The 22,461-nt window shown below is 46.6% G+C and overlaps 1 protein-coding gene across 5 annotated transcripts in view; it reads right to left on the minus strand.

Moving 5' to 3' along the window:
- LOC105476559 (pleckstrin homology domain containing A2) overlaps nucleotides 1-22,461 on the minus strand; it is an 89,310-nt gene that overhangs the window by 62,943 nt on the left and 3,906 nt on the right. Inside the window, exon 1 of one of the 5 annotated variants that reach the window (XM_011732599.3) lies at nucleotides 8,247-8,495. The exons of 1 other annotated variant lie outside the window; for it this stretch is intronic. The gene's annotated coding sequence lies outside the window, so the exon portion shown is untranslated. Of the gene's footprint in view, nucleotides 1-7,803; nucleotides 7,914-8,246; nucleotides 8,496-22,461 lie in introns of those variants that run through there. 3 more of the 5 variants (XM_011732594.3, XM_011732597.2, XM_011732595.3) reach the window with 3 other exon arrangements.

Raw genomic sequence — 22,461 nt, forward strand, 5'->3', positions numbered from 1 at the left:
AGTCAATGGCTGCCTGCCAGAGAATGAAATGGGGGGCACTGGGAGGCATCGCAGCCCCAAATATCTCTCTACTGCCCATTTCCATGCCTTAGATTCCACCAGTGGAGATTTGAGCCAAGAAAAAAATTACCCTGAGGAACTGAGGCAATGGATGACTTTGTCAGGCTCATAATATACAAGAGACAGCTGGGACCCAGACCCTGAGAAAATAGCACATAGCCCAGATGGGACGCAGAGGCACTAGAGGGGCTGAAAGGGAACGATCACTGCTTAAAACAGATGTTGTCTACTTAAAAAATGTTCCTAGGATTCTTATACACCCAGGACAGGAGTATGAACCTTTCTGGAAAGCAATTTAGTTTATATATATATATATGAAGAAAGCAAAAAATGTTCATACCCTTTGATTTGACTTCTAGGATTCCATCCAAGTCAATCAACAAAGATGCAAAGAAAGATTAAAGTAAAAAGATGGCATCTGCAATAGAATTTATAGTAACAAACAACTGGAAATGTCCTGAACAACACAATGGTTAGAAAATGATTCTTTTTTTTGAGACAGAGTCTCGCTCTGTCCCCCGGCTGGAACGCAGTGGCACCATCTCAGCTCACTACAACCTCCGCCTCCCAGGTTCAAGCTATTCTCCTGCCTCAGCCTCCTGAATAGCTGGGACTACAGGTGTGCACCACCACACCCAGCTAATTTTTTGTATTTTTAGCAGAGACGGGGTTTCACCGTGTTGGCCAGGATGGTTTCGATCTCCTGACCTCGTGATCCACCCACCTTGAACTCCCAAAGTGTTGGGATTACAGGCGTGAGCCACCGCGCCTGGCCCAGAAAATAATTAAATAAACAACAAGACATGCTCACAAGGAAATATTACACAATGATTCAAAAACTCTGTTTTCAGGTTATTTTTAATGAATGAGGGGAAAACTCACCATAAGTTTTTTTAAAGATACGAAATGGTGCATAATACGATCCCAATCATCCAAATATTATTCTTATATTCCTATATATGGTCTGTTTTAAAACCAGATATACAGTCACCAAAATAGTAAGTTGTTATCTATGGGCTATGAGTGGAATTTCATTTACTTGTACATATTTTTCCAAATCTTCTACAGGGAGCATGTGTTACTTTATTTAGCAGGAGAGAAAGCTATTTAATTCCACACAGATTCCCACCCAAGTGTATAAGTTTTGAATTTGATAATAAATTTCTCAATTCTCCAGAGTCCACAAACAAACAAGGCTTTCCCTAAATTATAGCTCTCCTGGAACTTTTTGTTGTTTTAAAGACCTAAGCCTAATAAATAAATGTTTCACATCTCACAATTATCCAAGAGCCAGACATCTGCCTGCCCAGAGCGCTTTAGCACCCTCCAAGTTATCTGGGTTTCTTACTTCATATGGCAACATCCTCTGAGCGCCTTTCCTCCTTTCTCTTGCTGGTGTGGTCCCCGGCTCTCTGATCTTAAGAAGAGCCCAGGTCCTCAGGCTGACAGAATACTCAGTCCCAAGTCGACGCTGCTATTCCTTTAGTCGATGCCGCTATTCCTTTATTCCTACAACACATGGGCTGTACCTTGACAAGTGCTCTGGGAAGAGGAAATGGGGACCCTGACAGGAATCCCCAGTGGAGTCTTCCTTCTTGAAACTTGGGAGATAGGACTGACATTTTAAAGTAAGTGCCAGGCGAGGTGGTGTGCACCTGTAGTCCCAGCTATTGGGGAGGCTAGGGCAGAAGAATCGCTTGAGTCCAGGAGGTGGAGGTTGCTGTTGAGCCAGTATCTCACACCAATGCACACCAGCCTGGGTGACAGGAGTGAAACCCTGTCTCAAAAATACATACATACATACATACATACATATATACATACATATATAAAATAAGTGGCTGGCTGGATGAGTGAAAAGATGAATAGATTGAATTTTTTTGTGAAATATGATCTCACTCTGTCTCCCAGTCTGGAGTACAGTGGCACAATGATGGCTCAATGCAGCCTCCACCTCCTGGGCTCACACGATCCTCCCACCTCAGCCTCCTGAGTGACTCGGACTACAGGTGTGCACCACCATACCTGGCTAATTTTTGTATGTTGCCCAGCTGGTCTCAAACTCCTAGGCTCAAGTGATCCTCTGGCCTCAGCCTCCCAAAGTGCTGGGATTATAGGCATGAGCCACTGTGCCCAGCCAGACAGATTTATTTTAAAGAAAAGCTATAAAGCTAATAAGTAATGAGAGTTGTGGTTTTCCAAATAGCCCTCTTGATTTTGAAGATGGCTAACATAATTTGGAGACAGAAGAAATAATAGAGGGAAATAAGGGAGACTCTGCCTGACTACTTTGGCATTTTTGAGATAAATAATAAGAGAAAGTGATAACAGAGACAAAGCCTTAAATGGTACTGGCTCAAATACAAAATACTCTACTACAACCTCAGTTCAAAAATGAGAAAAAAAGTACTCATTTTACAAATTTAAAGATGTTTCTTTCACATTATTCTGTGTTGGCAGGACAAGGAATTTCTGGGATTTTGCTCCAGAAAATATTCAAAAGGTGCTTTTTGACAAGGATTGGGGCGTGTGGCATGTACATTTTCTGTCCCATTACCCCTACCAGGGCAGAAGCTGCAGGCAGCAGCGTCAGTAGTGAGTGAGAGGTTCTACCAACCAGAAATGGCTCAATTGGGTGACAGGAGAAAGTTTTTCGGGAAATAACATCAGAGATCTCAAAGAGGACTGTATGAAATAGAGCAGACAGGAACTGAGGTGTAGAGATATGGAGCAGTCACTCATCTATTGCTAGAATACATATGGACCACATCAATGGAGTTCACATATGTTTAGATTTGCAGTACACATCAAAGTATATTGTGAAGCCAACAGGGCCTTCGCAATGTACAAGCCCAGTAAAAACAACAGCAAAATGCAAGCATGGCTGTTTGAGAACACATCCCTGAGAATGGGTCAAAGATTATAACTTAGGAAGTGTGGAAGCCTCCACTTCCTACTGCTCTAACATGGCCGCATTTTGAAACTGTCATGATAGCAGATTCCAAATAGTGTAAGGCGGGAGAATAAAGTGCAAGAGAAGGAAATGTACTGAGAACAAGTTCCCAGAGGAAGTGCAGGGTGAGGAATGCAAACATGTACAGGAATGAGGCAGAGGGAGGATCAGACAGGGTGCTGGCTTGACCCTGAGATAGCCCAATCCCCACTGGACCCTAGAACTTGGAGTAGAGAGCAAGAGATACTCAAGAAGGAATTTTTGAAAAAATATAGGCCGGGAGGGGCGTAAGGCAGGAGTAACTGGAAATTGATACCACTGCAATAAAGATGCCAAAAACAACAAAATATTTCAGACACTCATGACCTCTCTTCACAGCAGCCTCATCTACATTCAAAGAAAATGTGGTTGTTGGAGCCTGCAGGAAACAAAAGCTTGCCTGAGGCTGAAGGCCCATCAGACCATCTCCACCAGAAAGGGCATCAGAAAGGGCACCAGTGCAGGCACGCAGCCACACTGGCTTTACTGCCTAGAAAAGGTGAGATCTCCAACTTTCAGAATTGTGAAAGTCCCCCCACAATGAATTCAGTTTCACTGTAGGGCTTCCTAACAACAGCTGCGAGTCCTGGAACTCTAAACTTCATTTTATAATGGACCATGTCTACCAGAGGGTAGTAATACATAGGCAGTAGGAGAATGAAAAGAAAACATCATTTCTCCAGGCCAGGCGCAGTGGCTCACGCCTGTAATCCCAGCACTTTGGGAGTCCAAAGTGGGTGGATCACGAGGTCAAGAGATAGAGACCATCCTGGCTAACACAGTGAAACCCCGTCTCTACTAAAACTACAAAAAATTAGCCGGGCATGGTGGCATGCGCCTGTAGTCCTACTCGGGAGGCTGAAGCAGGAAAATCGCTTGAACCCGTGAGGCGGAAGTTGCAGTGAGCCGAGATCGCACCACTGCACTCCAGCCTGGGCGACAGAGCAAGACTCTGTCTCAAAAACAAAAAACAAAAAACAAAAACATCATTTCTCCGACCTACTGGCCTTTTGCAAAGTGCCAGGGGTGGGGCAAGGGAGTGGTGAGGGGGGAGCATAAAAGGCCTAGCTGTGTTCCTCTAAAAATATGTGCTTCTGTCTCTCGATTTAGGGAAGGAGGAGGGGCTGGGCATGGTAAGGAGGATGTGCAGGTGACAATAATCAGTATGAGTATTTAAAAAAAAAACTTTTCTTTTTTTAGAGGCACGGTCTTGCTCTGGTGCCCAGGCTGGAGTGCAGTGGTGCGATCATAGCTCACTATAACCTCAGACTCCTGAGTTCAAAGAATCCTCCTGCTATAGCCTCCCGAGTAGCTGGGACAACAGGCACACACTATTACAGCTAGCTAATTTTTCAATTTTTTGTAGAGATGGGGTCTCACTATGTTCCCCAGGCTGGTCTTAAACTCTTAGCCTCAAGTGATCCTCCCACCTCAGCCTCCCAAAGCCCTGGGATTACCGGGATGAGCCACTGCATCCAGCCAATGAGTATTTTTGAGGGAACTTTTGCAAGAAGATGACCATTCAAAAGGGTGTGCTGATTTCAGTTACCTATCCCAAGCGTGCAGTGGAGTGAAGGGAAAGAGCATGAGTCTCGAGCCAGATCTCGAGACAGACAGACCTGGATGCAAATGCCGACACATTGCTTAACTCTTCAGGGTCTATTTCCTAATCTGCAAAACGGAGATAATTGCTTTACCTACTTCAAAGGCTGCTGTGAGGATTAAATGAAACAATGTGTGAAAAGCGCTGGACACCCAGACATTGGGTAAATATTGTTGTTGTTAAAGTGCATGTGTGGGTGCCTAACAAGGAGTACATGGTCATCATTACTACTGCAACGTTGCTTAACACTGGGCAGGCAGCTGCTGCATGTGCACCTCCATCCCTCTAACGCCAATGAGCAAATGTCAGTGAAAAAGCTGCAACTCTGGGATCCCTCTCACAAGGAAAGGCGTCAGCTTCCCTCGCTCTTCACTCGACTCCAAGAACAACCACATTTTACATCTCTAAAAATTCTCCAGGAGGTTTAAAACAAAAAGTCCAGGCAATCCGCTGACTCCTTCTTGGCCAGGCTACCCTGAGAGTTAACAGAAACCTAGATATGCTCATCAGTTTCCAAGGAAAGGATCCTAGAGCTGCCTCTCGATCCAGCCACGGGCAAACACACCAGCAGAGAGCTGCTTTGCAAGGGGCCAGCCGAATTTGAGTCCCAGCCTTCGCACTTTAACTGCAGTGCTTCTCAAGAGCATAAGGACAAGAGGACCCAGCTTCCCATCCTCTTCATCTCAGCTGACCAGGCACTGTGGGCAAAACGCACACCACAAGGCCAAAGCCCCCAAGCCTTTTGCCCACACTAGGCAATATTAGGAGTCCCTGCCCCAGCAGGGCTGGGACCTCCACAGTGAGAAAGCCTAATTCTGGCTTTAATGCATAACAAATCACTTCAATCAACTGGGGTCAGGGCAGGGAAGGGGCTTTCAGAAGGAACTGTAGAGTCACTGCGCCAACCCCCAGCCTCCTCTACCGACAGGATGGGGCCGCATCCCTCCCACCTCTCGGCTACCCTATCTCCCCCGCCTGTCCAATTTCCCATCTCAATAATGGGCTTATATCAGGCAGGGCCAGGATTCTTCTCTTCCCATAGGCCAACACACTATAATATTTGCTTTCCTTCCTTCCTTTCCAAAGCCTACCAGATTAGATTGCTGGAGTCCCATCCAGCTCACTGAGACAGATGGAAAACGGAAAGTAAGGCAACCCAAACTGTTCATGGTGGAAAAAGAGAGAGGGGGCAGAGCAACTCAGCATCGCAGCACCCAGATCCTCTTTTCCAAGCCCTAGGTCTATCACAACCAGAATAAGTCGAGCCACAGCAGTTTCCGTGAATCAGAAAAGATATTCTGATGCACTGTTGTCTGCAGCAAGCTCTCATCTGAGTCATCCAGCCTTTCAGCAGGGGCATCACCCACCTGTCCATCTGTCCCATGAATTGGACAGGAGACCAATGCTGCTTGGGTCTTCCTAGTATCCTAACACTTCAGCAAACACTTGGCTGCTCTGGGGCTCAGCTGATAGGGCTCATCAGCCTTCCCTTTCCACTTCTGCAGGACAAAAACCTGCACCAACCAAAACCTGCGTGTCTTCAAGATTTATTTTAACCACTGTAAAATATCGAGCTGAATATGGTTCAACTCACTACCATGACATGATGGAATCTGCAGGCCCTATTTCCTTACACAGAAGAGAAAAGAAGAAAGCACCAATGACAAGGAAAAAGAAAGGTTTGCAAAAACTCTTCACCAAAGGGCAGGCAGTTTCTCAATCAATACCAAGGTAATTACCCATCTGTGAAATAAGCAAGGTTCCCATTACCAGCCAGCTAAAATCCCACTAGGAGTGCCACAGACAATTTATAGAAAGTATGCTGTAATGTACAAACAGGGTCAAAGGATACTTAGGTGTAAAGGCAACACCCAGACTAATAACTCCCATGTACCAGCTTGGTGAACCAAATCCCTACAGGTTTGAGGAACAACGACACTGCTCTTTTCTCTGCCATTTGGACAAGTGTAAACAATTCATGTGTTTGCATTCATTCATTAATGCAACAAACATTTACTTAGCACCTGGTACATGTCATACATTGGGCTGGCCATAATCTAGACTACAAGCTAGACCTTTGATAGTGAAAAAATCATCCGCCTTCAAGTGGCACATGTTGAAGAAGACTAACGTCTGAGATGATGATGATGCTTTCTAAAAGCTTGCTCTGGCTTCTCACAACAAGTGGGGGGCTTACAAGTCCTGTAAGCTCCCCAAAGACAGGGTCTAGCCCTCCAAAGGTAAAGGAAAAAGAAAAAATATTTGGAGTTGTGTTTTGTTCATCACTGCCTTGCATGTATAATAAATGTCAACTGAACGCAACTGAAATAAAAAACAAAAACTTCTATTCTTTCAAGATCTTTTGCTTTGCTGTTTCGGAAGGCTTTGCAACCAAAGAAAAACAATGACAAAAGAAGGGAAAATGGGACTTGGTCAGATATATGAAGAACACCATTAGTGCAGTCTTGCTACTTCAGCCCCAAGTGCATCTACAGCTCAGCCTTCAGAGCCCCCACAGCCACAGCTGGCTTCCTGGTGTGGTGCTCTCCCCTCCCTCTTCTCTGCCGTTTACTGTCCTCTTAAAACCCCACTTGGAGCCCTAAAGAAAGGGGGCGGGCAGGAAGAAGGAATGAGAAGGGGAAGATACATCCTGAACCTGCGTTCACCAAGAAGGAAGGAAGCCAAACCCTAAGGCGAGGGCCTGGGGGCAGGGCTGGCCCAGGGGAGGAGATGTGAGGGTGCTCGGGCTGCAGCGGGTCCTGCACCCCTCTCTGGGCGTGCGGGGACATTTTTCCATTCTAAACGGCCTAGCTTCCCACCCCCACCCACCCTTCTTTTTTCTTTCTTTTTTTAAAAATTTTGGTGAAATCGTCTTCAGGACTGAAGGAGAAAAGGGAAGCGTGTGAGGTGAGGAAGAAGTTGGTGAGAGAACGAGAGCTCCCCTCGAGGGCTCACCCAACCTGGCACCGAACCTGCATTTTAGGGCAGTCCTTTCCACTGTATGGAGTTCCAGAAGCCCAAAGGCCAGGCTGCACCCATAGGAAAGGACGGGTGTCCGTAGGGGAGCCTTCTAGGCCTGTCATTTAATAAGGTAGTCGGGGAAGAGAAAGAGGAGTCTCCATGGCCCAATCGTACCCAAGGGACTTGCCTGGGGACGTTCTCTGCTCTCCTCCCCTCCCGCAGCCCGGGCAGTCGTTGCGGGGCCGGTGCCCCAGCGCCAGAACCCGCAGAGAAGTTTCGCTGCTGCAAACGTGAGAAAATGCAGCTCAGCAGAACTCCCGCCCCCACCCTCTCCGCGGCCCCACCCCCGCAGCCCGACCCCTGGTGGCGGCGACCTTGGCCACCCGGGGCACTTGGAGGAGGGGCTGCCCTCGGGGCTCTCCCGGAGGGCTGGAGGAGGCCTCCAGGATCTGCGGCCACCTCCCCTCGCCTGTCAGCCACCAGGACCGGCGTATTCAGCCCTGCGGGCGCGCCCCTCGCGCCCCGAGGCCAGACCCCCGCCGGGGCGCCCCCTGCGCCCCCAGCCCCGCCGGCCCTCGCGCGCCCCTCTGCGCCGCTCCGCTCCTGGGCCCGCGAGGGCGCCCAACTTACCCCCCCGTGCAGGGGCCGGGGCTCGGGCGGGGTGCGTTACATCGGGCGGGGTCGCCCCTCCGGCCGCCGAGTCCGCCGCGCTCCGGGGATTTCTGGGTCTAGCTTCCAAACTCTCCGCGCCTCTCGCTCCCCTCGCTCTTGTCTCCCCCCGTGCCCCCTCCTTCTCTCCAGTCCCTCGGCTCTTTTTTCCGGGTTAATTACGTTTCGCATTAAAGCAAAACCCAGCCCCGGATGTGAGTACAATGCTCCGCGGAGCCCGCCGGGGAGGGAGAGGGGTGCCGGGGCGCCGCGGGCTGGGAGGGGGCGCGGCCGGGCGCCGGGGCCTCGCGGGGGAGGCGGGGGCGGGGCGCCCCGACGCTGCGCCCGAGGCCGCCCGCGGTCCGCGCCTCGCAGGTGGGACCCGCGCCCGGAGACTGCCCCGCGGGGAGGCCCGGCCCCGACGCTCGCTCGGGCAGCAGGTGTTCGGGCAGGGGGCGTCCTCGCAGGAGGAGGAGAGCTGGAGCGCGAGCTCCCTCAAGAACCCCATTTCCTCCTCCCAGAGCCCCACCCAGAGACCTCAGCCGGGTATCCTTCGGATCCTGAGCCCTTAGACTTTGGGGACCGAGGAGTTGGGGTCAGAGTTAGGGTCCCAAGAAGAGTGGCATCTTCAGGTTGTCCTAAATGTGCCCTAAGAGACCAGTGGGCGGGAACGCTCTAACCAGGGTTATAGAGACTTTAATTTCTTTTTTTAATTGTATTTTTTAATTAAGACAGGGTCTGGCTCTGTCGCCCAGGCTGGAGTGCGGTGGCGCAGTCATAGCTCACTGCAGTCTCGACCTCCTGGGTTCCAGCGATCCTTCTGCCCCAGCCTCCCCAGTTGCTGGGACCACAGGCGCCTACACCGTGCCCGCTGGGACTTTTTCGGTGTGGCGCGAAGACTCCCTTCCTGCCCCCAGAGCATTAAGGTGCTCTGGGAAAAAATGGGAAACAGGCAAGCATGTGTTACTACGTAGACCTCGCCAAGAGGAACTAAGCTGCTGTGCGCCGGTCCCGCCCCTGCGCTATCTCATTTGATCCACGCCGCAACCTATGGGTACCAGTCCCGTTCACGGTGAGGAAACCGAGACTCAGACGTGTGAAGTAATTTGCCCTGGGTCCCCAGTTAGTAAACGGCAGGTCTGTCAGGTTCTGACTCCGGCCTCCCACGTGGGGAGAGAGACATTTGAATATGCATCAAGTCAGGTGGACAACATCCGAAACATGAAAATGTAGTGGATTCGCGCGGGCCTGCAGGGGCTGGCGATCCTGATGCAAACGTTGTTAATCAGGTGTAAATCCTACGAGGCTTTGAGAGAGGCAGGCATAAGAAGAGGCTGAGGTTCTCCAGGACAAGGACTGGATTTGCAGGAAGGAGGAAGAGGCTGGGGCACATTCCCGGTGTTACAGGAGAAAGGTGGCCTCTTATGTCTCCACGACCGGAGGCCACAACGCCTGGGGAGGGGGGCTCTGGCCGATGAGCCAGGACAGAGGGAGAAGGACAGCCCGCCCCACACACCCCGAAAGCACCAGTGATGAAACCACACAAGTTTCCTCTTCTATTTTGATTGCCAAAGCAAAAATGAGCCGCGCTAGTCTCTCAGGTGTGAAAAAAAAGACTGTTTGCTTTAGAGCATTTTGCTTTGAATGAGGAAGAAAAGGGGGACGATGGGGGAAAAAAACATTTCCCTTGAAATAAATACATCAATGTCTTCCCCCTCCCCCCCCGGTTCATGGAGGTTTTTGCCACTCATCTGTAAGTTTCAGGCACCAGAACAAACTGAAAAGCATCTCCTCTGGAAGCACGGAACCTGGATTTGAAGCCAGCTCTGCCCGTTTACTGGCTTTGACCCCTGGGCAAGTTGTTTAATTTCTCAATGCCTCTGTTAGGAAAAGTCAGTGAGTTAACGTTTGTGAAGTGTTGAGTTTCCTGTCGAACATGAAGTAGGTGCTATGTAAATGTTTTTTAAATTTAAAAATTAGATGATCATTTTCAGTGTGAAAAGCAACACAATTCCATCCAGCTCCAAGCAAATCCAACTGGAATTGAGGGTTTCTAGTATGAGCAATGAGGTAAATTTCTCAGATTTCATGGTATGGTTCATATTAAACTCATAAAACTCTACTCCCCGTGGGGCTGCCTGAGTCACTCCGTCACAGAGCCACAAGTATTTCCTGAGCACTACTGTATTGGATGCTGGGAGGCAAAGAGAAACAGAAGGCCTTGGGTGGTAAGAGAATACAGGTGTCTCTAGAAAGCTGAAGCAGACTTGTGCCCTGGGAATGGCACAGAGAGTAAGTGCTGTCAACTTTTAGAAGGACAAGATATAGCCAGGGGCAGTGGCTCACGACCTGTAATCCCAGCACTTTGGGACACCAAGGCAGGAGGATCCCTTGAGCGCAGGAGTTCAAGACCAGCCTGGACAACTAGGGAAACTTCATCTCTACAAAAAATTTAAAAAATTAATTTAGCCAGGTATGCACCTGTGGTCCCAGCTACTCAAGAGGTTGAGATGGGAGGGTCACTTGAGCCCAGGAATTTGAGGCTGCAGTGAGCCATTATCATACCACTGCACTCCAGCCTGAGTGACAGAGTGAGAACCTGTCTCAAAAAAAAAAAAAGAGAGAGAGAAATGTGTCTCTGTATGGGGTACAGTGGGGGAGCTCAAGAAGGGAGTGGGCTTTGAAATGGAACTTAGATGGATATGGTTTGACACCAGTGGGAGGAGGCCAGGAACATGTTGGACTGAGGGAGGGTCATCATCAGTGCACCCGGGCAGATGCTCATACTTCACTGGAGCCCCATTTACTGCTACACTTGTCCCTGGCCAGGACCCGGCCCCAGTTAGATGACAAATCCTGCACCAATGTCTACTCTCTTTCTTATTCCTGGATCTCCCAGAGCTTCCTCAGAGGACCCCCACCCCCACCCTCCTCTCATGTTACATTGAAGCAGGGGTCAAGTGAGTCTGTGCCCTGCTATGTTTTGCCATCCCTCTCTCTCTTTTGGGGGGGGCACTTTTTTATTGTGATAAAATACACGTGACATAAATTTTACCATTTTAAAATGTATATGTCATGGCATTCGGTAAATTCACAATGTTGTACAACTCTCACCACTGTCTAGTTCCAACCGATTTTCATCGCTTCTAAAGGTGACCCCATACCTATTAAGCAGTCACCTCTCATTCTTCTCTTCTCCCAGCCCCTGGTCACCACTAACTTGCTTTCCATCCAGTCTATGGATTTGCCTATTTTTGATATTTCATATAAGTGGAATCATATCATATGTGGCCTTCTGTGTCTAGCTTCTTCTTGTTGTTTTTTTTTTTTTGAGACTGAGTCTCGCTTTGTTGCCCAGGCTAGAGTGCAGTGGCATGATCTTGGCTCACTGCAACCTCCGCCTCCCAGGTTCAAGCAATTCTCCTGCCTCAGCCTCCCGAGTAGCTGGGATTACAGCCCCGCACCACCACACCTGACTAATTTTTGTATTTTTAGTAGAGACGGAGTCTCACTATGTTGGCCAGGCTGGTATCGAACTCCTGACCTCAAGTGATCTGCCCGCCTCGGCCTCCCAAAGTGCTGGGATTACAGGCATGAGCCACCGCGCCTGACTGTGTCTAGCTTCTTATGTTTACTTTTGCCATCACTTCATTGACACATTTTGAAAGTACAGTATTGCTGTTGCCTAATTGTATACTTTAATTTTGTTCAGTGCAAAAATAAACAGCCCTGATGTCTGAGAATGTGACACTGTATCTGTGGGGAAAGGAATGTCAAAAAAGGACCTTTGACATGTGCTGTTTCAGCCCCCTTGTTGTACCAGGGTAAAATAAAGCTCAACAATTTGCTCAAGGTTTTGAAGCTATAATAGTTAGTGGCAGAGTTGGTTCTAGAACCCAGAGTTGACCACCTTAGAATCTTCTAGTGTTGGTATAGAAACCTTGCCACCAAGATGAAAACTTCTGACTTAGAACCTACGAATCTAAACAGAAAGCCTTATGCACTACTCTAAGCATTTATTTATGTACTTTCTATTCATTTTCAATGTTAATAGCTGGTTAGCTAGATAACCTAACAACCTCCAGTGGTGAGCCAGTGCACCCCGCAGGGAACTATTTTTCTCTGTCCTCATAGATACCCATTACATAAGGCTGCAGCTGGGGCCAGTTAGTTCTGTGAGGGAAAGTGTGGGGCCAAAGAGGCCAAGGTCATTGGTTTGATTCTGGTTCAGGCCAGTTCACTTTGCACGGAGATGAATTGCTCCAGGGCTACACATTGCACCTCTAATGTTAGCCAGTCATTTTATAAATAGTTGCTATGGGTTTTGATAGCAAAGTTTGAATAGTTCTGTGCCATCCATTTCTAGAATGATTACTCAAACTGCCATTGTTCTATTCAGTCCAATTCATTCCACAATTATCTGAACCCATTACCATTTTTCCTTCTGTATGTCTTGCATTTACTTATTTTCCAGTTACTTACTAATTGCTAATTGTTATGCATGTATTATCTCATTTAAGCTTTATAATGACAATGACCCTGCCATTATTTTATGGTGATGAGATGGCTAAGTCATAGAGATAAAGCGCTGATACAAACCTGGACAGCCAGAGGCCAGAGCCTGGTCTCTTACCTACCAAGCTACACTGGTAGATGCAATGTTAGGCCTTGTGAAGGATATAGAAAAACATAAAACAAGACTGTTCCCTCCCACCCCAACACTTCCTATATTTATCATCATTTAGAATCTCCATTCCATTGCACCTAGCAATTGCATATCCAAAGAAAGTTATATGGATATATAGATAGCAATACGTGCACACACATATGTATTTATATTCACTGCAGCATTGGTCATAATAGTAAAAATTGGAAATCGCTTTCATGCGCATCAAGAAGGGATTGAACAGGTGCATTGCTACAATCTTATGCTATGCTACACTTAGAAAAGAGTGAGGGCTGGGTGGGGTGGCTCATGCCTATAATCCCAGCAGTTTGAAAAGTCAAAGCAGGAGGATCACTTGAGCCCAAGAGTTCCAGACTAATATGGACAACATGGCGACACCCGTCTCTATGAACGATTTTTAAAAATTAGCTGGACATGGTGGTGCACACCTGTAGCCTCAGCTACTCAGGAGGCTGAGGCAAGAGGATCGCTTAAGCCCAGGAGTTCAAGGTTGCAGTGAACTAAGATCCACCACTACACTCCAGCCTGGATGACAGAACCAGATGCTGTCTCAAAAAAAAAAAAAAAAAAAAAAAAAAAGAATGAGGTAGATATCTATGTGAAAAATACTATACATTTTCAGTGAAAAAAGCACAGAGCTTTACATATAGTATGATCCCATTTCTGTAAATAATTTTTTACATGAAAAAGGTCTATAAGAATACTTTCCAAACTGTTAACCACAGTTCTCTTAGGGCAGGGGAAGAGGGGTGATAATGGTGGATTTCTTTCTAAGAGATGTATTGTGTGAGGGTTCATTTTTTTGCAACAAGCATGCATGTTTTTGGTTATTTTTTTAAAAAAAGAACAGGAATGATTAAAATTTTTAATATAATTTAAAAGTTCCATGAGAAAGAAAATCATATTGCAACCTTCGAGGAGTTCATCTCTTACTAAGGAGGGAATATGGTATGTACAGAAATAACTATCATAAAAGCCAGAAACTGATACATGCAAAGGAGAGCAGAGATAAAATTCCCTGGGAAGATTATCAACCAGCTGTGGTTGAGAGGGGCAGGGGAAAATGCATGAAAGGAGATGGCCCCTTGCAAGGACCTTGAAAGAAAGGTAAAATGTAGAAAGGTGAAGGTGAATTCCAGATACAGAGATGATCAGAGGCAAAGCACAGAGCAGGAGTGCATGGGATCTATTCAGGGAGGTGTGGCTGGTACAGTTCAGCTGGAGGAGGGGAGGACGTAAGAAGGATTGTCATGGGGAATGAAACAGGAAAGAAAGGTAGCTGGAGGGTCTTTATTGCTAAGGTAAGGAGTCTGTACTCATTAGTAGACTTCAAGAGCCACTGAAGGCTTTTGAGCAAGGAAAGGACACAGTTGGAAGTTAACTGGCTCTGATTTCATAGTTACCGGCTGCCTAGTAACTAGACTCTGACACCCAGCTACCTAGTTTTGACTCCTGACTCTGTCACTAATTAGCTGATAGCCAGAGACCAGTGACTTCTCTATGCTGGGTGAAGAGAATGGGGAAGGTGGTGATGACAGATAACTGTCTCATACCATGGCATTTGGGATTCAGTGAATTCATGCTTTTAGGGAACATGGTTAAGTGCTGACAATGTTAAATTTGAAAAATCAGTATCAAACCTTTGAATTTAAATACTCATATTTCATTTGAAACTTTTATCCCAAAGAGCTAACACTTCATGATAAATTATTAACTATTCTTTTTCTCCCCACTCTCAGGGAATTAGAGATTTTTCATCTCATTTTACAGATGGAAGAATTTAGGTTTTAAGGAGAGCGATAGCATCTCAGAATCACACAGCCAGTCATGATCTGAATCCCTGGGTTCTGAATAGTAGTTCAGTGACCTTCACCCAATACTTAAGGTTGTCTCTTAGCTCAAATTCTCAGAGCCTTGAGAGTAGGAAAATGGGGAGTGGAAGAAGCTTAGGAAATTTCTGTTTATAGGGTAAGGGAAACAGCAGTAAAGGACAGGAAGAAAGTAAAATCAAAAAAGAGAAAACTCTGGTGGAATATATGGAAGTTTATAAAATCAGACTTGTAAAATATAAACAGGAGATATACATATAAATATATATATACACACACATATACATGCATACTTACATGTGCTAAAGTTATTTCCTAGTAAAAAAGTTTGGAAAGCATTGCTGTACTGCCAAGTCTGACACTAATAGTGTCAGTTCTCAGCCTCAGAACTGACTGTGTGTGCCATCCCCAGAAATAACAGTCTGCTGGCCAAAAGCACCATTCCTATTGATTCATGCTGATGGCATTGTTTTCCCATCAGTTTGAATAAGTGCAGTGCACCATTCAGAATCCTGTATCCTCAGTGTTGCGCTGCGATTAGAGGGAAGAACTGGGACTTCCCAGTTCAGAGTGAAAGAATGAATAGGTACTTAACTTTGGATCTATGACCATGTTTTAGCACTATGTTTGACATTATTTTTGCTTAGACTAGTTAAATAATTCACTGCTTCAGTACTGAGCTCACACAGGGGCTACTCTTAATAAATACTTGTGGGTGAATATAGTCAAAGTTATTAGGAAGAATAAATTCTAGCCAGTTTATTCCAAGAGATGCCTATGGTAGTCAGTGAAGTGGGTTGACTTTTACATCAGCAATTCCCAACACAAGCTGATTATTACAAACCATAGAAAACAAAGAAAAGCAAAAAGGATATTTGGACACATGGACTTATGTCCTTTTATTATTTTGTTAATAGGCAATATATATACTCAGTAAAAAGTTCAAAAGAATTAAATATTCTTTTTCCCCCACTCTCAGGGAATTAGAGACTTTTCATCTCATTTTACAGATGGAAGAATTTAGGTTTTAAGGAGAATGATAGCATCTCAGAATCACAAGTCGATGCTTCCCTGCTTGACTTCTAATTCTTGGGTTCTCACATACAAAGGAGTTACCAATTATTTTTTAAAAGTACAAAATAACGGGCTGGGCATGATGGCTCACGCCTGTAATCCCAGCACATTGGGACGCCGAGGTGGGCGGATCACGAGGTCAGGAGTTCAAGACCAGCCTGGCCAACATGGTGAAATCCTGTCTCTACTAAAGATACAAAAAGTTAGCCAGGCGTGGTGGCAGGCACCTGTAATCCCAGCTACTCGGGAGTCTGAGGCAGGAGAATTGCTTGAACCTGGAAGGCGGAGGTTGCATTGAGCCGAGATAGCGCCATTGCACTCCAGCCTGGGTGACAGGGTGAGACTCCATCTCAAAAAATAAAAATAAAAAGTACTAGTCCCAGCTACTCAGGAGGCTGAGGCAGAGAATTGCTTGAACCTGGGAGGCGAAGGTTGCAGTGAGCCCAGATCGCGCTACTGCACTCCAACCTGAGCGACAGAGCGAGACTCTGTCTCAAAACAAAAAAAAAACAAATGAATAAAAATAAAAATTAATTAATTAATTAAAAAAAACAATATAGAACTAACTTCATCCTCAAAAAATACTTGAAAATACTTGTCATGTCTGGGCATGCTGGCCGACACCTGTAAGCCCAGCAATTTGGGAGGCCATGGTAAGCAATTGCTTGATCCTAAGAGTTGGAGATCAGCCTGGGCAGCATAGTAAAACTCTGTCTCTACTACAAATGCAAAAAGTCAGCCAGGCATGGCACCATGAGTGTGTAGTCCCAGCTACCTGGGAGGCTGAGGTAGGAGGATCATTTGAACTCAGGAAGTTGAGGCTGCAGTGAGTGATGACTGTGCTACTGCACTCCAGCCTAGCCTGGAGGACCACAGTGAGGCCCTCTCTCAAAAAAAAGAAAAAAGAAAATGCCAGTCTGCAGATATATTTTTCAAAAAATTGTAGCCAGTTTTGTGTCCAATCACATTAAAACTCCTGCTACTGGAAAAGAGATACAAAACCTAGTTAGCAGCTTGAACTCTGAGTCCTAGTAAAACTCAGCATGAGTCACTGGAGACAGGTAACTTGCTCAGGAATCTTCTTCCAAATTTCATCATAATTTGTATGATGACTCCACATGTCCATCAAACTACATTAAAATTAAGTGTAGCACCAAGTGGAGAATTAAGGACGGTCCAGCTTAACTCCTTCATTTAGCAATTAAACTATCACAAACTAAATTTATCCTTACGCCCAATACTTAATGATGCTGTGGGTGTTTTAATTGCCTGAATGACCAAATGCACCCTTCAGTGTCTGAATTTGTCATAGTTCCAGCTCCCTAAGAAGACATATAGGAACATGGTCACCTTTCTGGCAACTTCAGTCTCCGGAACAGAACTCTGAACTCATAAGGTGAGACGAGAAGGGCCTCTGAGTAGCTAACCAAAGTTCTGGGAGCTTTTCTTAGGTTTGATTATTGATTCCAATTGCATATCTCATTTCAGAAAGCCTGGCAGTATGGTTTCGTAGCCCTCAGCATATCAGAAACCTCAGGAGAATGGAAGAATCACTGGAGAAGTGGGTGAGAGGGTGTGGAGGAGTGCATGGGTTTTGTTTTTTTGAGACGGAGTCTCGCTGTGTCACCCAGGCTGGAGTACAATGGCGCAATCTCAGCTCACCGCAACCTATGCCTCCTGGGTTCAAGTGATTCTCCTGCCTCAGCCTCCTGAATAGCTGGTATTACAGGCACGCGCCACCACACCAGGCTAATTTTTGTATTTTTAGTGGAGACGGGGTTTCACCATGTTGGTCAGGCTGGTCTCGAACTCCTGACCTCGTGATCCACCAGCCTCAGCCTCTCAAAGTGCTGGGATTACAGACGTGAGCCACCACACCCGGCCAAGTGCATGGTTTTATCCAGTTCATTCCTATGCCCATAAATGGGATTGCTGAAAAGTTAACTAGTATTCCCACAGGTTACATGTGCTTAAGACAATTTTCATCATTCCTGGGGATGACCTTGGAGTAAGATGTGGTTGAACTGTGATCAGTGCCTTCGTTTTAGGTGGAAAGTGCTACGTGGTTTTGCTGGTAGGAGGGGTGGCCTGGTGGGGGGATGGCAGAGGAGATCACCCCTGCGGTGATAAGAGCAGCCTTAATGATTCTCTCGTGCTCTTTTATGTTTTTAAGATATTACATCATGTGCATTATGTATCTTTTTCCTAATAAAAAAAGTTTTTAATTAATGTTCATAAGACTTAACAAATAAAAAGCCTGGAAAAAGTGTACAAATTAAAAATACTGAGAAAAACCACAATGAGATATACCTGCACACATATCAGCATGGCTACAATGAAAAAGGGTGACAGGCCAGGTGCAGTGGCTCACGCCTGTAATCTCAGCACTTTGAGAAGCTGAAGCAAGCACATCGCTTGAGTCCAGCAGTTCGAGACCAGCCTGGGCAACATGGCAAAACTCCGTCTCTACAAAGAAAAATACAAAAACTTGCCAGGCGCAGTGACATGTGCCTGTAGTCTCAGCCACCTGGGAGACTGGGGAGGGACGGTTGCCTGAGCTCAGGAGTTCGAGGCTGCAGTGAGCCATGATGACACCACTGCACTCCTGCCTGGGTGACAGAGCAAGATCTTATCAGTAAAATAGATAAATAAATGTAAATGTAAATAAATAAAAATAAACATGCAACTATCATAGGACCCAGCAATTGCTCTTCTGGGCATTTATCCCAGAGAAATGAAGACTTACGGTATTCACACCAAAACCTATACAGGAATGCTTATAGCAGCTTTACTTATAATAGCCAAAAACTGGAATCAACCCAGATGTCCTTCTGCTGGTGAATATCAGACAAAATGTAGTTCATCATACCATGGAATACTATTCAGCAATAAAAAGGAACAAGCTATTGATATACACAGCAACCTGATGAATCTTCAGAGAATCATGCCAAGCAAAAAAAGCCAAACAAAAGGTTACATACTATATGACTCCATTTATAGAACATTTTGAAATGATAAAAGTATAGAAATGGAGAACAGATTTGTGAGTGTCAAAGATTAAGAAGAGGGTATGCGCTGGACACGGTGGCTCACGCCCGTAATCCCAACACTTTGGGAAGCTGAGGCAGGCCAATCGCGAGGTCAGGAGTTTGAGACCAGACTGACCAACGCGGTGAAACCCCGTGTCTACTAAAAAAACACAAAAATTAGCCTGGCGTGGTGGCGCGCGCCTGTAATCCCAGCTACTCAAGAGGCTGAGGCAGGAGAATCGCTTGACTCAGGGAAGCGGAGGTTGCAGTGAGCGGAGATCAGGCCACTGCTCTCCAATCTGGGTGACAGAGCAAGGCTCTGTCTTAAAAAAAAAGAAGTGGGTATGGTGGGAAGGAAGGAAGTATGAAGTATGTGTGGCTATAAAAGAACAACACAGGCCGGGCGCTGTGGCTCAAGCCTGGAATCCCAGCACTTTGGGAGGCCGAGATGGGCGGATCACGAGGTCAGGAGATCGAGACCATTCTGGCTAACCAGGTGAAACCCCGTCTCTGCTAAAAAATACAAAAAACTAGCCGGGCGAGGTGGCGGGCGCCTGTAGTCCCAACTGCTCCGGAGGCTGAGGCAGGAGAATGGCGTGAACCCGGGAGGCGGAGCTTTTAGTGAGCGGAGATCCGGCCACTGCACTCCAGCCTGGGCGACAGAAGATCGAGACCATCCTGGCTAACATGGTGAAACCCCGTCTCTACTAAAAAAAATACAAAAAATTAGCGGGGTGTGGTGGCGGGAGCCTGTAGTCCCAGCTACTTGGGAGGCTGAAGCAGAAGAATGGCCTGAACCTGGGAGACGGAGCTTGCAGTGAGCCAAGATCGCACCACTGCACTCCAGCCTGGGCGAAGAGCAAGACTTCGTCTCAAAAAAAAAAAAAAAAAAGAACAACATAGGGTTACTTGTGCTGATGGAAGTGTTCTGTGTCTTGGCTCACTCAATGTCAATATCTTGGTTATGGCATCTCACTATGATTTACAAGAGACTACCATTCAGGAAACGGGGGAAAGGCTATGCAGTACCTCTGAATTATTTATTACAATTCCATGTGAATCTAAAATTATCTCCAAATACAAAGCTTAATTAAAGAAAGAGGTTTTTTGTTTTTTTTTACGGAGTTTCGCTTTTGTTGCCCAGGCTGGAGTGCAATGGCACAAATCTCAGCTCACTGCAACCTCTGCCTCCCGGGTTCAAGCGATTCTCCTGCCTTAGCCTCCTCGAGTAGCTAGCATTACAGGCCTGCACCACCACGCCCGGCTAATTTTGTGTTTTTAGTAGAGACAGGGTTTCTCCATGTTGGTCAGGCTGGTCTTGAACTCCTGACCTCAGGTGATCCGCCTGTCTCAGCCTCCCAAAGTGCTGGGATTACAGGCGTGAGCCACTGCGTTTGGACAAGAAAGAGTTTTAAAGCCAAAAAATTTATTGTGAGTGTTCTCTGTTTGAATAGATGTTATCTATTCTTTTTTTAAATCACTTAAGGACAGGCGCTGTGGCTTATGCACGTAATCCCAGCACTTTGGGAGGCCGAGGCAGGCGGATCGCTTGAGTCCAGGAGTTTGAGACCAGCCTGGGTAACATGGCAAAACCCCATCTCTACAACAAATAACAAAAATTAGCCGGGGCCAGGCGCAGTGGCTCAAGCCTATGATCCCAGCACTTTGGGAGGCCGAGACGACCAGATCACTTGAGGCCAGGAGTTTGAGACCAGCCTGGCCAACATGACAAAACTCCATCTCTACTAAAAGTACAAAAAATTAGCCAGGCCTAGTGGTGTGCACCTGTAGTCCCAGCTAGCTGGGAGGCTGAGGCAGGAGAATTCCTTGAACCTGGAAGGCAAAGGTTGCAGTGAGCCGAGATCGTGCCACTGCACTTCAGCCTGGGCGACAGAGCAAGACTCTGTCCGTCTCAAAAAAAAAATTATATATATATATGTGTATATATATATATACACACACACACATATATATGTGTATGTATCCAGACGTGATGGCATGCACCTGTAGTCCCAGGTATTCAGAAGGCTGAGGCAGGAGAAACACCTGAGCTCAGGAGGTCAAGGCTGCAGTGAGCCATGATCGTGCCATTGCACTCCAGTCTGGGTGACAGAGGAGACCCTATCTCAATATGTGTGTGTACGTGTGTATATATACATATATAAAACTTATGGACTTATGGTGAACATTTATCCCTCTTGATCCTGGATAACTGAGGCATCCCTATTTATGAACTCCACAGACTAAGCCCAGTTTTGCACACTGGGGCTGGCAATCCTTAAATCCTGGGGGGCTAACATTCAGTTTTTAGTTCTGACTTAAAGAGCAGCACTTCATTCCTCTCCCACCTCAACTGCTACAATCCCTCTCACATAGCTGCCCCCATGAGCACTTCCTCTGCTCTTTGGGCATTTGGTTGCTTCCATCCATTTTTCTGCCTTCCTTGAGAAGAAAGTTTCAACACTTGGAGAAACTCTACCAGAACTTCACCTGGTATTCGAGAAAGTTTCTCTCCAGAGCAGAGCAAGGTGCACATGAAGGTTGGTTAGTTTCAATGTGTTGCCATAAATGCTGCCATGGCTGTCCCCTGTTTTCAGAAGGTGACATCATGGTAGCAAGCATCACATTCAGAAGCAAGCATTACAGCAGAAGTCTGTTAGAATGCAGCTGGTAATTATGTGTTCCTGAGTGCACCATGAGTCAAATTGGGGCCTCCGAAATGTAACTGCATATTCTTGAAATAGTACATCCAGGAGGTCTGGGGGCTGATTTATTTCTGGTTTCTCCAATTTAAGTCCTTGTACTGTACTGTGACCCTGTAACTAATACCCGGTTCAGAGTAGAAGAGCGGCATAGTGCAGTACAAAGAATTTCAGACTAGGAATCCTCTGAAATTGTAGGGACAATTATGTCCACCGTTTCTATTGTTCCAGGTTGTAAAAGATTGGGAAATATAAGTATTATGTTGTGAACAGGAATGTTAGTAAGAGGATGGTAGAAAGCAACAGCCTTCGGCCAGGCACGGTGGCTCATGCCTGTACTCCCGGCACTTTGGGAGGCCAAGGCAGGCGGATCACCTGAGATCACGAGTTCAAAACGAGCCTGGCCAACATGGTGAAACCCCATTTCCATCAAAAAAATAAAAAAATTAGGCCGGGCGCGGTGGCTCACGCCTGTAATCCCAGCACTTTGGGAGGCCGAGGCGGGTGGATCACAAGGTCAGGAGATCGAGACCACGGTGAAACCCCGTCTCTACTAAAAATACAAAAAATTAGCCGGGCGCGGTTGTGGGCGCCTGTAGTCCCAGCTACTCAGGAGGCTGAGGCAGGAGAATGGCGTGAACCCGCAAGGCGGAGCTTGCAGTGAGCCGAGATCGCGCCACTGCACTCCAGCCTGGGTGACAGAGCGAGACTCCGTCTCAAAAAAAAAAAAAAAAAAAAAAAAATTAGCCAGGCATGGTGGTGGGTGCCTGTAATCCCAGCTACTCGGGAGGCTGAGGCAGGAGAATCGCATGAACCCAGGAGGTGGAGGTTGCAGTGGGCAGAGATTGCGCCCCTGCACTCCAGTCTGGGTGACAG

This window comes from Macaca nemestrina, chromosome 8 (genome assembly GCF_043159975.1).
Source record: "Macaca nemestrina isolate mMacNem1 chromosome 8, mMacNem.hap1, whole genome shotgun sequence".
Classification (NCBI taxonomy): Eukaryota; Metazoa; Chordata; class Mammalia; order Primates; family Cercopithecidae; genus Macaca; species Macaca nemestrina.